Genomic DNA, 17,700 nt, shown 5'->3' on the forward strand with positions numbered 1-17,700 from the left:
ATGAGGGAGCATTCATCAACCCGTATGGCATGACGAGGTACTCATAGTGCCCAGAGGTGGTACTAAATGCCGTCTTCCACTCATGCACCAGGTTGTACGCGCTCCTGAGATCCAATTTAGTGAAGAAGCGCGCCCCGTGCAATGACTTCGTCATACTCGCAATGAGCGGTAGTGGATAACTGTACTTAACAGTTATCTGATTGAGACCTCAATAGTCAATGCACGGGCACAACCCTCAATCCTTCTTCTTCACAAAAAATAAACTCGAGGAAGCAGGGGAAGTGGAAGGCCGAATGTATCCCTGTCCCAGAGATTCGGAGACATATGATTCCATAGCCGCCGTTTCCTCCTGTGACAGAGGATACACGTGACTCCGAGGAAGTGCAGCGCCCTCCCGGAGATTTATCGCACAATCCCCCTGTCGATGGGGCAGACTGGACGGACCCTGATCTGGACGTCCGCGGGTGGCCAACAGGTTATCCAGCCGTATAGATAAGTCCACCAGCTGGTCCAGGTTGAGGGTGGTGTCCCTGCAGGCCAGCTCTCGACGAACATCCTCCCGTAGGCTGCATCTGTAATGGTCGATCAGGGCCCTCTCATTCCATCCCGCGCTGGCTGCCAAGGTCTTGAAGTCCAATGCGAAGTCCTGTGTGCTCCTCCTCCCCTGTCTGAGGTTGAACAACCGTTCCCCCGCCCTCTCCCCTCCGGTGGATTATCAAATACCGCCTGGAAGCGACTGGTGAAATCCTCATAGCGCACCGATGCTGCGTGTATACCTCCCCACTCAGCGTTGGCCCACTCGAGCGCTTTCCCCGACAGACAGGAGATGTGGGCGGACACGCTCTCCCGAGGGAGCCGGGTGGATGGTTGCCAGGTAAAGCTCCACCTGGAGCAGAAACTCCTGGCACCCGGCAGCTGTTCCATCATATGCCCTCGGGAGCGAGAGCCGAATCCCACTGGATCCAGGTGGTGAAGGAGTAGACAGCGATGTGGGGGGATTTGTCGTGGGAGGAGGTGTAGGCAAACCCCCTCTCTCCCATCGCTCCATCGACTGTAGTACTTGATCCATGGCTGTGCCGAGAGTCTGTAGCATGGTCGAGTGCTGCTGGATGCGTTCCTCCACTGATACTGGAGGAATGGATGTGCCTGCTGACTCCATTATGGGTGCGTGATTCTGTCATGCGTCAGTGTGTAGCGGTAGGACGGAGTCAGGCGCAGGACACAGAACTTAGTAAACGACATACTTTACTAAAAAAAAGTAACAGAGCATATCTTCCATGCAGGGAAGAAAATACCAGCTCACAAGAAAGACAGCAAAACAACGAACAATCACGCACAACACCATGAGGAAACCAGAGGGTAAAATAGGGAAACAAATTAACGTGATGGGAATCAGGTGTGTGCAATCAAGACAAAACAAGTGGAACACAGAAACATAGATCGGTGGCAGCTAGTACTCCGTTGACGACGAATGCCGAAGCCTGCCCGAGCAAGGAGGGGCAGCCTCGGCTGAATTCGTGACAACAATGTTGACATCAGCAAACCGCTCGCCAACACGATGCCATACATATGGTCTGCAGTTGTGAGGCCGCTTCGACGTACTGCCAAATTCTCTAAAATGACTTTGGAGGTGGCTTATGGTAGAGAAATTAACATTAAATTCTCTGCCAACAACTCTGGTGGACATTCATTCCTGCAGTCAGCATGCCAATTGCACACTCCCTCAACTTGAGACATCTGTGGCATTGTGTTGTGTGACAAAACTGCGCATTTTAGAGTGGCTTTTTATTGTCCCCAGCACAAGGTGCACCTGTGTAATGATCATAATGTTTAATAATCAGCTTCTTGATATGCCACACCTGTCAGGTGGATGGATTATCTTGGCAAATGAGAAATGCTCACTAACAGGGATGTAAACAAATTTGTGCACAACATTTGAGAGAAATAAGCTTTTTGTGCGTACAGTACCATGTAAAAGTATTCATCCCCCTTGGCATTTTTCCTATTTTATTGCATTACAACCTGTAATTTAGATGGATTTTTATTTGGATTTCATGTAATGGACATACACAAAATAGTCCAAATTGGTGAAGTGAAATGAAAAAAAGAACTTGTTTTAAAAGAATTCTAAAAACTAAATAACGGAAAAGTGGTGCGTGCATATGTATTCACCCCCTTTGCTATGAAGCCCCTAAATAAGATCTGGTGCAACCAATTACCTTCAGAAGTCACATAATTAGTTAAATAAAGTCCACCTGTGTGCAATCTAAGTGTCACATGATCTGTCACATGATCTCAGTATATACAGTGGGGAGAACAAGTATTTGATACACTGCCGATTTTGCAGGTTTTCCTACTTACAAAGCATGTAGAGGTCTGTAATTTTTATCATAGGTACACTTCAACTGTGAGAGACGGAATCTAAAACAAAAATCCAGGAAATCACATTGTATGATTTTTAAGTAATTAATTTGCATTTTATTGCATGACATAAGTATTTGATACGTCAGAAAAGCAGAACTTAATATTTGGTACAGAAACCTTTGTTTGCAATTACAGAGATCATACATTTCCTGTAGGTCTTGACCAGGTTTGCACACACTGCAGCAGGGATTTTGGTCCACTCCTCCATACAGACCTTCTCCAGATCCTTCAGGTTTCGGGGCTGTCGCTGGGCAATACGGACTTTCAGCTACCTCCAAAGATTTTCTATTGGGTTCAGGTCTGGAGACTGGCTAGGCCACTCCAGGACCTTGAGATGCTTCTTACGGAGCCACTCCTTAGTTGCCCTGGCTGTGTGTTTCGGGTCGTTGTCAAGATCTCGCGATACATGGCCCCAACCATGCTCTGCCAAATACGGTGCAGTCGTCCTGTCCCCTTTGCAGAAAAGCATTCCCGTTTCCACCTCCATGCTTCACGGTTGGGATGGTGTTCTTGGGGTTGTACTCATCCTTCTTCTTCCTCCAAACACGGCGAGTGGAGTTTAGACCAAAAAGCTCAATTTTTGTCTCATCAGACCACATGACCTTCTCCCATTCCTCCTCTGGATCATCCAGATGGTCATTGGCAAACTTTAGACGGGCCTGGACATGCGCTGGCTTGAGCAGGGGGACCTTGCGTGCGCTGCAGGATTTTAATCCATGACGGCGTAATGTGTTACTAATGGTTTTCTTTGAGACTGTGGTCCCAGCTCTCTTCAGGTCATTGACCAGGTCCTGCCGTGTAGTTCTGGGCTGATCCCTCACCTTCCTCATGATCATTGATGCCCCACGAGGTGAGATCTTGCATGGAGCCCCAGACCGAGGGTGATTGACCGTCATCTTGAACTTCTTCCATTTTCTAATAATTGCGCCAACTGTTATTGCCTTCTCACCAAGCTGCTTGCCTATTGTCCTGTAGCCCATCCCAGCCTTGTGGAGGTCTACATTTGTATCCCTGATGTCCTTACACAGCTCTCTGGTCTTGGCCATTGTGGAGAGGTTGGAGTCTGTTTGATTGAGTGTGTGGACAGGTGTCTTTTATACAGATAACGAGTTCAAACAGGTGCAGTTAATACAGGTAATGAGTGGAGAACAGGAGGGCTTCTTAAAGAAAAACTAACAGGTCTGTGAGAGCCGGAATTCTTACTGGTTGGTAGGTGATCAAATACTTATGTCATGCAATAAAATGCAAATTAATTACTTAAAAATCATACAATGTGATTTTCTGGATTTTTGTTTTAGATTCCGTCTCTCACAGTTGAAGTGTACCTATGATAAAACTTACAGACCTCTACATGCTTTGTAAGTAGGAAAACCTGTAAAATCAGCTGTGTATCAAATACTTGTTCTCCCCACTATATACACCTGTTCTGAAAGGCCCCAGAGTCTGAAACACCACTAAGCAAGGGGCACCACCAAGCAAGCGGCACCATGAAGACCAATGAGCTCTCCAAACAGGTCAGGGACAAAGTTTTCAGGGTTGGGTTATAAAAAAATATCTGAAACTTTGAACATCCCACGGAGCACCATTAAATCCATTATTAAAAAATGGAAAGAAAATGGCACCACAACAAACCTGCCAAGAGTGGGCCGCCCACCAAAACTCACGGACCAGGCAAGGAGGGCATTAATCAGAGGCAACAAAGAGACCAAAGATAACCCTGAAGGAGCTGCAAAGCTCCACAGTGGAGATTGGAGTATCTGTCCATAGGACCACTTTAAGCCGTACACTCCACAGAGCTGGGCTTTACAGAAGAGTGGCCAGAAAAAAGCCATTGCTTAAAGAAGAAAATAAGCAAACACGTTTGCTGTTCGCCAAAATGCATGTGGGAGACTCCCCAAACATATGGAAGAAGGTACTCTGGTCAGATGAGACTCAAATTGAGCTTTTTGGCCATCAAGGAAAACACTATGTCTGGCGCAAACCCAACACCCAACACCAAGAACACCATCCCCACAGTGAAGCATGGTGGTGGCAGCATCATGCTATGGTGATGTTTTTCATCAGCAGGGACTGGGAAACTAGTCAGAATTGAAGGAATGATGGATGGCACTAAATACAGGGAAATTCTTGAGGGAAACTTGTTTCAGTCTTCCAGAGATTTGAGACTGGGGGGGGGGGGGTGAATAGTTATGCACGCTCAAGTTTTCTGTTTTTTTGTCTTATTTCTTGTTTGTTTCACAATAAAAATATTTTGCATCTTCAAAGTGGTAGGCATGTTGTGTAAATCAAAGGATAGAAATCTATTTTAATTCCAGGTTGTAAGGCAACAAAATAGGAAAAATGCCAAGGGGGGTAAATACTTTCGCAAACCACTGTATGGAACATTTCTGGGATCTTTTATTTCAGCTCATGAAACATGGGACCAACACTTTACATATTGCGTTCATATTTTTGTTCAGTGTAATTATAGACAAGGTGACTAAGAAATAGCCTACCAAAATGCCGGAAATTATAAGCAGAAACATAGGCCTATCTAAATTATGGGCCTCAGATTTTCACTTTATGGGTTATTAGTAATTGCGGCCAGCTGCGGGTGAACAAACAGCAAGACCGGCGCATCACTAGTGACCACACACCGCACCTCAATTGGCTAACCAAGGCCCTGAAGAGCAGCCGATTAGTAGAATCTGGTGTGTTTGAGCAGGGTTGGAACGAAAACTTGCAAGCCAAGTACACCAGCTTTGACCTTTGATTCAGATGCTTGTGTGATGTCATCAGCCGGGGACAGCTGCTGTTATTCTGTGTCTCTCAAACCCCGGCTGATGGTGCGTCCATGTGTGTGTGTGTGTGTGTGTGTGTGTGTGTGTGTGTGTGTGTGTGTGTGTGTGTGTGTGTGTGTGTGTTTCTGACGGTGCTTCCAGGTGCACACTAAAATATTAACGAAAGGTAGGTGGAATCAGATTTGGCCTCATTTCTAATTCATGACACACACACACACACACAGTGGAGGCTCCTCAGAGGAGGAAGGGGAGGACCATCCTACTCAGTGAATGTCATAAAAATGAAAATAGTGAAACATTAAAAAAGTTTATTTTTAGATAAAACTATGCTACATTTATTCACGTCACCAAATAACGGATTAAAACACACTGTTTTGCAATGAAGGTCTACGGTAGCCTCAACAGTACACTCTAGGGTAGCACCATGGTGTAGCCAGAGGACAGCTATTTTCCATCCTCTTCTGGGTACATTGACTTCAATACAAAACATAGGAGGCTTATTGTTCTCACCCTCTTCCATAGACTTACACAGTATTATGACTACTTCCGGAGGATGTCCACCAACCTATCAGAGCTCTTGCAGCATGACCTGACATGTTGTCCATCCCCCCCACATTCTGAAATTTCATTTTTGCCGTTTTACAGCCCTCTAACCAATTGTACTATTATGTGTGTTTTTCCGCGTTATTTGTAATTTATTTTGTACATAATGTTTCTGCCATCGTCTTTTATAACCAAAAAGAGCTTCTGGATATCAGGACAGCGATTACTCACCTCGTATTGGACGAAGATTTTTTCTTCAACGAGGCGGCCGCGAAGGATATCCTACAGACACCCGACTAGGCCCAAATCCCCGTCATTCGCATGAGGAAGAGACTGAGATATTGTGGACGTAGGTCGGGGTGCCTTGTAAGGATCCGACGGCGAGCGAGTATGCATCAATCATATTAGCCAATCTTCAATCATTGGAGAACAAATTGGATGACCTAAGATTACGGTTATCCTACCAACGGGACATTAAAAACAGTAATATCTTATGTTTCACCGAGTCGTGGCTGAACGACGACATGGATAACATACAGCTAGCGGGCTATACGCTACATCGGCAGGATAGAACGGCTGACTCCAGTAAGACAAGGGGTGGCGGTCTGTGTATATTTGTAAACAACAGCTGGTGCACAAAATCAAATACTAAGGAAGTCTCTAGGTTTTGCTCGCCCGAGGTAGAGTATCTTATGATAAGCTGTAGACCACACTATTTACCAAGAGAGTTTTCATCTATATTTTTCATAGCTGTCTATTTACCACCACAAACCAATGCTGGCATTAAGATTGCACTGAATGAGCTGTATAAGGCCATAAATCAACAGGAAAACTCTCATCCAGATGCAGCGCTCCTAGTGGCCGGGGACTTTAATGCAGGGAAACTTACATCCGTTCTACCTAATTTCTACCAGCATGTTAAATGTGCAACCAGAGGAAAAAAAACTCTAGACCACCTTTACTCCACACACAGAGACGCATACAAAGCTCTCCCTCGCCCTCCATTTAGCAAATCTGACCATAACTCTATCCTCCTGATTCCTGCTTATAAGCAAAAACTAAAGCAGGAAGCACCAGTGACTCGGTTAATAAAAAAGTGGTCAGATGACGCAGATGCTAAGCTACAGGACTGTTTTGCTAGCACAGACTGGAACATGTTCCGGGATTCTTCAGATAGCATTGAGGAGTACACCACATCAGTCACTGGCTTCATCAATAAGTGCATCGATGATGTCGTCCCCACAGTGACCGTACGTACATACCCCAACCAGAAGCCATGGATTACAGGAAACATCCGCACTGAGCTAAAGGGTAGAGCTGCCGCTTTCAAGGAGCGGGACTCTAACCCAGACGCTTATAAGAAATCCCGCTATGCCCTCCGACGAACCATCAAACAGGCAAAGAGTCAATACAGGACTAAGATTGAATCGTACTACACTGGCTCTGACGCTCGTTGGATGTGGCAGGGCTTGAAAACTATTACAGACTACAAAGGGAAGCACAGCCGCGAGCTGCCCAGTGACACAAGACTTCCAGACGAGCTAAACCACTTCTATGCTCGCTTCGAGGCAAGCAACACTGAAGCATGCATGAGAGCACCAGCTGTTCCGGATGACTATATGATCACGCTCTCCGTAGCCGATGTGAATAATACTTTTAAGCAGGTCAACATTCACAAGGCCGCAGGGCCAGACGGATTACCAGGACGTGTACTCCGAGCATGTGCTGACCAACTGGCAAGTGTCTTCACTGACATTTTCAACATGTCCCTGACTGAGTCTGTAATACCAAGATAACCTGCCTAAATGACTACCGACCCGTAGCACTGACGTCTGTAGCCATGAAGTGCTTTGAAAGGCTGGTCATGGCTCACATCAACAGCATTATCCCAGAAACCCTAGACCCACTCCAATTTGCATACCGCCCCAACAGATCCACAGATGATGCAATCTCTATTGCACTCCACACTGCCCTTTCCCACCTGGACAAGAGGAACACCTACGTGAGAATGCTATTCATTGACTACAGCTCAGCATTCAACACCATAGTGCCCTCAAAGCTCATCACTAAGCTAAGGATCCTGGGACTAAACACCTCCCTCTGCAACTGGATCCTGGACTTCCTGACGGGCCGCCCCCAGGTGGTAAGGGTAGGTAACAACACATCTGCCACACTGATCCTCAACACGGGGGCCCCTCAGGGGTGCGTGGTCAGTCCCCTCCTGTACTCCCTGTTCACCCATGACTGCATGGCCAGGCACGACTCCAACACCATCATTAAGTTTGCCGACGACACAACAGTGGTAGGCCTGATCACCGACAACGATGAGACAGCCTATAGGGAGGAGGTCAGAGACCTGGCCGTGTGGTGCCAGGATAACAACCTCTCCCTCAACGTGACCAAGACAAAGGAGATGATTGTGGACTACAGGAAAAAAAAGAGGACTGAGCACGCCCCCATTCTCATCGACGGGGCTGTAGTGGAACAGGTTGAGAGCTTCAAGTTCCTTGGTGTCCACATCACCAACGAACTATCATGGTCCAAACACACCAAGACAGTCGTGAAGAGGGCACGACAAAGCCTATTCCCCCTCAGGAGACTGAAAAGATTTGGCATGGGTCCTCAGATCCTCAAAAAATTCTACAGCTGCACCATCGAGAGCATCCTGACTGGTTGCATCTCCGCCTGGTATGGCAACTGCTTGGTCTCCGACCGCAAGGCACTACAGAGGGTAGTGCGTACGGCCCAGTACATCACTGGGGCCAAGCTTCCTGCCATCCAGGACCTCTATACCAGGCGGTGTCAGAGGAAGGCCCTCAAAATTGTCAAAGACTCCAGCCACCCTAGTCATAGACTGTTCTCTCTGCTACCGCACGGCAAGCAGTACCGGAGTGCCAAGTCTAGGTCCAAAAGACTTCTCAACAGCTTCTACCCCCAAGCCATAAGACTCCTGAACAGCTAATCATGGCTACCCAGACTATTTGCACTGCCCCACCACCCCATCCTTTTACGCTGCTGCTACTCTGTTAATTATTTATGCATAGTCACTTTAACTCTACCCACATGTACATATTACTTCAACTACCTCAACTAGCCGGTACCCCCGCACATTGACTCTGCACTGGTACCCCCCTGTATATATAGCCTCCCTACTGTTATTTTATTTTACTTCTGCTCTTTTTTTCTCAACACTTTTTTTGGTGTTGTTTTATTTTTATATTTTTGTATTCGGCGCATGTGGCCAATAAAATTTGATTTGATTTGATCTGTCAGTTTCCCTAGCTAATCCCCTCACACTGACACAGTAATAAACAGCTCTAACGTTACAGACTTCACTGTCATGGTGCACAGTAGAGGTCTGCGCTGGACCGATTTCTTCATCCTGCTCCTGCCACACCCGCTGGCTTTCTGTCTGACTCCCACCCGCTACCGCAAGAACTGGTCCCAAACCCAACCGCAGTCCCACAATGTTATTTTAGGCATATGTGACGCAGCTCACTTGCCAGCCATGGTCCCAGCAATTTTGCTAGATGTAGTTTGAAGAGAGCATGGTTGGAGAGACTTGCAGTTTCTCTTGAGCTATTTTCATAGCCTACCTTCTAGGAGTGGGAATATTTTCAGACAGAGAAATGTGTAGGCAATGTAGTAAACTATAGCCTAATCATAGGCCTGTTTAGGAAGTACATTTCCTTGGAAAGATACGCTACATTCGGGAAGTATTCAGACCCCTTGACTTTTTCTTCATTTTGTTACGTTACAGCCTTATTCTAAAATGGATTAAATTGTTTCTTCCCCTCATCTATCTACACACAATACCCCATGATGACAAAGCAAAATGTACTTATGTAAATGTGATATTTCTGGGTTATTTTGTATTAATTTGCCAAAATTTATAAAAACCTGTTTTTGCTTTGTCATTATGGGGTATTGTGTGTAGATTGATGAGAAAAAAAAACAATTGAATCAATTTTAGAATAAGGCTGTAACCTAACAAAATGTGGAAAGAGTCAAAGGGTCTGAATACTTTCTGAAGGCACTGTATGTATTCAGACCCTTTACTCAGTACTTTGTTGAAGCACCTTTGGCAGCGATTACAGCCTTGAGTCTTCTTGGGTATGACGCTACAAGCTTGGCACACTTGTATTTGGAGAGTTTCTCCCATTCTTCTCTGCAGATCCTCTCAAGCTCTGTCAGGTTGGATGGGGAGCATCACTGCACAGCTATTTTCAGGTCTCTCCAGAGATGTTCGATCAGATTCAAGTCCGGGCTCTGGCTGGGCCACTCAAGGACTTTCAGAGACTTGTCCCGAAGCCACTCCTTCGTTGTCTTAGCTGTGTGCTTAGGGTCGTTGTCCTGTTGGAAGGTGAACCTTCGCCCCAGTCTGAGGTCCTGAGCACTCTGGAGCAAGTTTTCATCAAGGACATCTCTGTACTTTGCGCCGTTCATCTTTCCCTCGATCCTGACTAGTCTCCCAGTCCCTGTCGATGAAAAACTCCCCACAGCATGATGCTGCCACCACTATGCTTCACCGTAGGGATGGTGCCAGGTTTCCTCCAGACGTAACGCTTGGCATTCAGGTGAAAGAGTTCAATCTTGGTTTCATCAGACCAGAGAATCAAAGTTGTCTGACCGCCCGCATGCATGGAAAATGCTCAGCAATGATCTCTGTCGGGACCCGCAGGTTCCGCAGGCATCCCGTGGGCATGCAGCCCTCTAGTGCAGTCAGTACACAACACTATGCTCATCGTGTCTTAGCAGGATCAGATGGTGATGGGTCCCAGCAGGGTCAGACAGCCAGGGAAGACCAGTCACGGAGCTCAGGTGAATGTTGCAGTAGGCCTACATTAACAACATCAGTGAATTATACAAAGTTCCATCTTGAATTGATGCAGTAGCTACAGGATAGGAGTTTAAGCTTAAAGCTGCAATCTGTGATCTGGGAATAATGGTCATTTCAATTATTAAACCATTGATTCTATTCTTGGATAATATAATGTGTAAATGTACACCAAGGTAATTCTTTGTCATGCCTCATTTTAGGAGGATCAGATGGTGACAGGGGTCTCAGCAGGGTCAGGCAACCAGGGAAGACCAGTCTGTGATGGATGTGAGGTGATTTTTTTCAGATACAACACTCTCTCTGTGCAGCAAACCAGATGCTATTTTAAGGCAGTCTGACAAACCTCCAAAGTTCATTTCCAAACTGTATCAAGGGTTGATAGAGGCTTTTCCCAATGACACAAAACATGGGAGGAAGACCTGGTTGAAGATATTGATGATGATGAATGGATACAGATATGTTTGAATGCCCAGTCATATTCATATCATCGCAGATATACAGTTGATGTCGGAAGTTTACATACACCTTAGCCAAATTCATTTAAACTCAGTTTTTCACAATTCCTGACATTTAATCCTATTAAAAATTCCCTGTCTTAGGTCAGTTAGGATCACAACTTTATTTTAAGAATGTGAAATGTCAGAATAATAGTAGAGAGAATTATTTATTTCAGCTTTTATTTCTTTCATCACATTCCCAGTGGGTCAGAAGTTTACATACACTCAATTAGTATTTGGTAGCATTGCCTTTAAATTTTTTAACTTGTGTCAAACGTTTCGGGTAGCCTTCCACAAGCTTCCCACAATAAGTTGGGTGAATTTTGGCCCATTCCTCCTGACAGAGCTGGTGTAACTGAGTCAGGTTTGTAGGCCTCCTTGCTCGCACACGCTTTTTCAGTTCTGCCCACACATTTTCTATAGGATTGAGGTCAGGGCTTTGTGATGGCCACTCCAATACCTTGACTTTGTTGTCCTTAAGCCATTTTGCCACAACTTTGGAAGTATGCTTGGGGTCATTGTCCATTTGGAAGACCCATTTGCGACCAAGCTTTAACTTCCTGACTGATGTCTTGAGATGTCGCTTTAATATATCCACATAATTTCCTTTCCTCATGATGCCATCTATTTTTTGAAGTGCACCAGTCCCTCCTGCAGCAAAGCACCCCCACAGCATGATGCTGCCAACCCCATGCTTCACGGTTGGGATGGTGTTCTTCGGCTTGCAAGCCCCCCCTTTTTCCTCCAAACATAACGATGGTCATTATGGCCAAACAGTTCTATTTTTGTTTCATCAGACCAGAGGACATTTCTCCAAAAAGTACGATCTTTGTCCCCATGTGCAGTTGCAAACCGTAGTCTGGCTTTTTTATGGCGGTTTTGGAGCAGTGGCTTCTTCCTTGAAGCGGCTTTCAGGTTATGTCGATATAGGACTCGTTTTACTGTGGATATAGATACTTTTGTACCTGTTTCCTCCAGCATCTTCACAAGGTCCTTTGCTGTTGTTCTGGGATTGATTTGCACTTTTCGACCAAAGTACCTTCATCTCTAGGAGACAGAACGCGTCTCCTTCCTGAGTGGTATGACGGCTGCGTGTCCCATGGTGTTTATACTTGCGTACTATTGTTTGTACAGATGAACGTGGTACCTTCAGGCATTTGAAATTGCTCCCAAGGATGAACCAGACTTGTAGAGGTCTACCATTTTTTTCTGAGGTCTTGGCTGATTTCTTTTGATTTTCACATGATGTCAAGCAAAGAGGCACTGAGTTTGAAGGTAGGCCTGGAAATACATCCACAGGTACATCTCCAATTGACTCAAATACTGTCAATTAGCCTATCAGAAGCTTCTAAAGCCATGACATCATTTTCTGGAATTTTCCAAGCTGTTTAAAGGCACAGTTAACTTAGTGTATGTAAACTTCTGACCAACTAGAAATGTGATACAGTGAATTATAAGTGAAATAATCTGTCTGTAAACAATTGTTTGAAAAATTACTTGTGTCACGCACAAAGTAGATGTCCTAACCGACTTGCCAAAACGATAGTTTGTTAACAAGAAATTTGTGGAGTGGTTGAAAAACGAGTTTTAATGACTCCAACCTAAGTGTATGTAAACTTCCGACTTCAACTGTAAATTACTGCAGTTTAAGGCCATCCATATAACGTACTATATGCCAGTGAAACTGAATTACATGCACTCAGAAATGTAATTTCTCTGCTGGAGGTGTAAAACACAAAAGGGGACATATTTGCGTATGTTATGGTCTTGTGAAGGCTGGCTGAATTCTGGCAAAGAGTATGTTCTTTTATCTCAGCATGTCTACAGATTCTCCCTTCCCCCTGTTTTTGTTTGCTTTGAAATGTTGATACTGGAGACTGTTATCTGAAAAAACTGTGTAACCAAGCATTTATAGCGGCTAAGAAATGCATTGCCATTAACTGGAAGGTTGGTTATCCTCCCACAATGTCAAGTTATGTATCACTAGATTTGATTTATTACAAGATTAAGGGTATACTGGGCAACTTTCATAAGTTCTGGATGCCTTATATGGAATACAGTATGACTAAAGGAGTCTGTATTGAAAACATGCCCACGTCAGGGGACATACCTATTTAGACAATCCATAGCTGCTGGGCTGCTCAGTCCTGGCACTGGGGGTCTGCCGTCCTGTGGGTTGTCACTCTGGCCTTGGCCTAACATACCAAAAACCAATAATGAATGTTCCACTAAGATCCTAAAGCTGAGTGAGGTGTGTTGGGCCGCTGCAGTGTGGTGGACCCCTAGGGACAGGACGGAGCGACCCAGTTAAATTGTGTGCAAGTAAAAAGAGCTCTACAGTACTATTAGTCCTATGAGATTAATTAAATGGCGGATTTGCTGTTTCTGTGTGTTAATGTACAGTGAGGGAAAAAAGTATTTGATCCCCTGCTGATTTTGTACGTTTGCCCACTGACAAAAAAATTATCAGTCTATAATTTTAATGGTAGGTTTATTTGAACAGTGAGAGACAGAATAACAAAAAAAAAATCCAGAAAAACGCATGTCAAAAATGTTATAAATTGATTTGCATTTTAATGAGGGAAATAAGTATTTCACCCCCTCTCAATCAGAAAGATTTCTGGCTCCCAGGTGTCTTTTATACAGGTAACGAGCTGAGATTAGGAGCACACTCTTAAACGGAGTGCTCCTAATCTCAGCTTGTTACCTGTAGAAAAGACACCTGTCCACAGAAGCAATCAATCAATCAGATTCCAAACTCTCCACCATGGCCAAGACCAAAGAGCTCTCCAAGGATGTCAGGGACAAGATTGTAGACCTACACAAGGCTGGAATGGGCTACAAGACCATCGCCAAGCAGCTTGGTGTCAATCTCCCTCGGCCTGGGGCTCCATGCAAGATCTCACCTCGTGGAGTTGCAATGATCATGAGAACGGTGAAGAATCAGCCCAGAACTACACGGGAGGATCTTGTCAATGATCTCAAGGCAGCTGGGACCATAGTCACCAAGAAAACAATTGGTAACACACTATGCCGTGAAGGACTGAAATCCTGCAGTGCCCGCAAGGTCCCCCTGCTCAAGAAAGCACATATACAGGCCTGTCTGAAGTTTGCCAATGAACATCTGAATGATTCAGAGGAGAACTGGGTGAAAGTGTTGTGGTCAGATGAGACCAAAATGGAGCTCTTTGGCATCAACTCAACTCGCCATGTTTGGAGGAGGAGGAATGCTGCCTATGACCCCAAGAACACCATCCCCACCGTCAAACATGGAGGTGGAAACATTATGCTTTGGGGGTGTTTTTCTGCTAAGGGGACAGGACAACTTCACTGCATCAAAGGGACGATGGACGGGGCCATGTACCGTCAAATCTTGGGTGAGAACCTCCTTCCCTCAGCCAGGGCATTGAAAATGGGTCGTGGATGGGTATTCCAGCATGACAATGACCCAAAACACACGGCCAAGGCAACAAAGGAGTGGCTCAATAAGAAGCACATTAAGGTCCTGGAGTGGCCTAGCCAGTCTCCAGACCTTAATCCCATAGAAAATCTGTGGAGGGAGTTGAAGGTTTGAGTTGCCAAACGTCAGCCTCGAAACCTTAATGACTTGGAGAAGATCTGCAAAGAGGAGTGGGACAAAATCCCTCCTGAGATGTGTGCAAACCTGGTGGCCAACTACAAGAAATGTCTGACCTCTGTGATTGCCAACAAGGGTTTTACCACCAAGTACTAAGTCATGTTTTGCAGAGTGGTCAAATACTTACTTCCCTCATTAAAATGCAAATCAATTTATAAAATTTTTGACATGCGTTTTTCTGGATTTTGTTGTTGTTATTCTATCTCTCACTGTTCAAATAAACCTTCCATTGAAATTATAGACTGATCATGTCTTTGTCAGTGGGCAAACGTACAAAATCAGCAGGGGATCAAATACTTTTTTCCCTCACTATATATTTGAGGTGTATGTGGGGTTTTTTGTTTCGTTTTTTGTTTCCAAACCTTTCCCTTGGGAATTAAAAACATTAAAGGTGTGAACTGGGAAGGAAATTGTGTTGGGAGAGAGTTGAGTTATTGACTGACTAGTTTGATATAGAGGATGTCTTAATAAAGATAATCAAAAGTCTTTGTATTTTTTCAAGTTGTTAATTTGTTAGGCTATTGGTACTTTTTGTTCTAAATAGAGACGGCATATTGGATTGTGTAAAAATGCAGGAAATGAGCTTGAGATGGCAAAAAAAAACTCTGGGGGAGGACCTGCAGACCATCCGCCAGGTTATGTCCCCCCCACTTCTAAAACCAAAGTGGCACCCCTTGACAACTCAACCAAATGTAAATCAAAACTAGACATTGAACCAAGTTGGTATTGTACGTGTCACTGTCTGTCACCTTGATTACTCCAACTTGTCTCTCGACTTGTTCACCTACACTTTCATTTTGTAGGCTAGGTTGTAGCAACCTCATGATGGGTATAGGGCAAATTATAATATCATGTAGGAGCCTAACCTATCAATGTAATATTGAGCTGGGTGAATGGAATATGAGTGACAGTCATGCAATATGCTATAATAGAAGAACATGCTCCTAAAAAAAAAGTTGTCCTCCTTAGTATTAAACAGCACGACCACAACTGGCACACGCACACGCGCACACGAACACAGTTGGATATCAGAAACACTGACAACAGATACAGTGTTGTTGTATCTTACACCTGCAGTATGTATGAGTTGCATTGTTCAGGTCCACTAAATCTTCCATGTTCAAGAAATCTATAGTAATCTAACCTAATCATAAAAAAAAGAATTTACGAAAATTTTAAATTGGAAATGTAAATGGAAGAAGTAGTAAAATAATGTATTTTTGAAGTGATATTTTTATATGTACAGTATTGCAATATTCACCAAAGCAATGAATGAACCTACATGTACAATGTTACTGAATAAAGTCAGAAGGAACCTATCCATATATACTGAACAAAAATATAAATGCAACATTAAACAATTTCAAAGATTTTACTGAGTTACAGTTCATATAAGGAAATCAGTCAATTGAAATAAATTCACTAGGCCCTAATCTATGGATTTCACATGACTGGGAATACAGATATGCATCTGTTGGTCAAAGATACCCTAGAAAAAAAGGTAGGGGCATGGATCAGAAAACCAGTCAGTATCTGGTGTAACCACCATTTTCCTCATGCAGCGCGACACATCTCCTTCGCATAGAGTTGATCAGGCTGTTGATTGTGGCCTGTGGAATGTTTTCCCACTCCTCTTCAATGGCTGTGCGAAGTTGCAGTGGTCTAAGGCACTGCATCGCAGTGCTAGCTGTGCCACTAGAGATCCTGGTTCGAATCCAGGCTCTGTCGTAGCTGGCCGCGACCGGGAGACCCATGGGGCGGCGCACAATTGGCCCAGCGTCGTCCAGGGTAGGGGAGGGAATGGCCAGCAGGGATGTAGCTCAGTCGGTAGAGCATGGCGTTTGCAACGCCAGGGTTGTGGGTTCGATTCCCACGGGGGGCTAGTATGACATTTTTAAAAATAATGTATGCACTCACTAACTGTAAGTCGCTCTGGATAAGAGCGTCTGCTAAATGACTAAAATTTCAATGTAACTGGAACACGCTGTCATACATGTCGATCAAGAGCATCCCAAACATGCTCAATGGGTGTTATGTCTGGTGAGTATGCAGGCCATGCAAGAACTGGGAAATGTTCAGCTTCCAGGAATTGTGTACAGATTCTTGCGACATGGGGCCGTGCATTATCGTGCTGAAACATGAGGTGATGGCGGTAGATGAATGGCACGACAATGGGCCTCAGGATCTCGTCACAGTATCTCTGTGCATTCAAATTGCCATAGATAAAATGCAATTGTGTTCGTTGTCTGTAGCTTATGCCTGCTCATACCATACATAACCCCACCGCCACCATGGGGCACACTGTTCACAACGTTGACATCATACACGTGTGAGGCCAGTTGGAAGTTCTAACCAAATTCTCTAAAACGATGTTTGAGGCAGCTTATGTTAGAGAAATTAACGTTAAATTCTCTGGCAACAGCTCTGGTGGACATTTCTGAAGTCAGCATGCCAATTGCGCACCCACTTAAAACTTGAGACCGCTGTGGGACTATGTTGTGTGACAAAACTGCACATTTTAGAGTGGCCTTTTATTGTCCCCAGCACAAGGTGCACCTGTGTAATGATCATGCTGTTAAATCAGCTTCTTGATATGCCACACCTGTCAGGTGGATGGATTATCTTGGCAAAGGACAAATGCTCACTAACCTGGATGTAAACAAATTTGTGCACAACATTTGAGAGAAATAATATTTTTGTGCGTATGGAACATTTCTGGGATCTTTTGTTTGAGCTCATGAAACATGGGACCAACACTTTACATGATGCATTTATACAGTATTTTTGTTCAGTGTACTATCTAGGGCTGTGGCGGTCATTACATTTTGTCAGCCAGTGATTGTCAAACAAATAACTGCTGTCTCATGGTAATTGACCCGTTAATTCAAATAAACCCGTTTAGCATCTTCTGGCTTCCACGCATACCCTACAAGCCACTGATGCAGACCTTTGGAACATCTACTTTTAAAAAAGTCTAAT

Source organism: Coregonus lavaretus (assembly GCF_964263955.1).
Source record: "Coregonus lavaretus genome assembly, chromosome: 7".
Classification (NCBI taxonomy): domain Eukaryota; kingdom Metazoa; phylum Chordata; class Actinopteri; order Salmoniformes; family Salmonidae; genus Coregonus; species Coregonus lavaretus.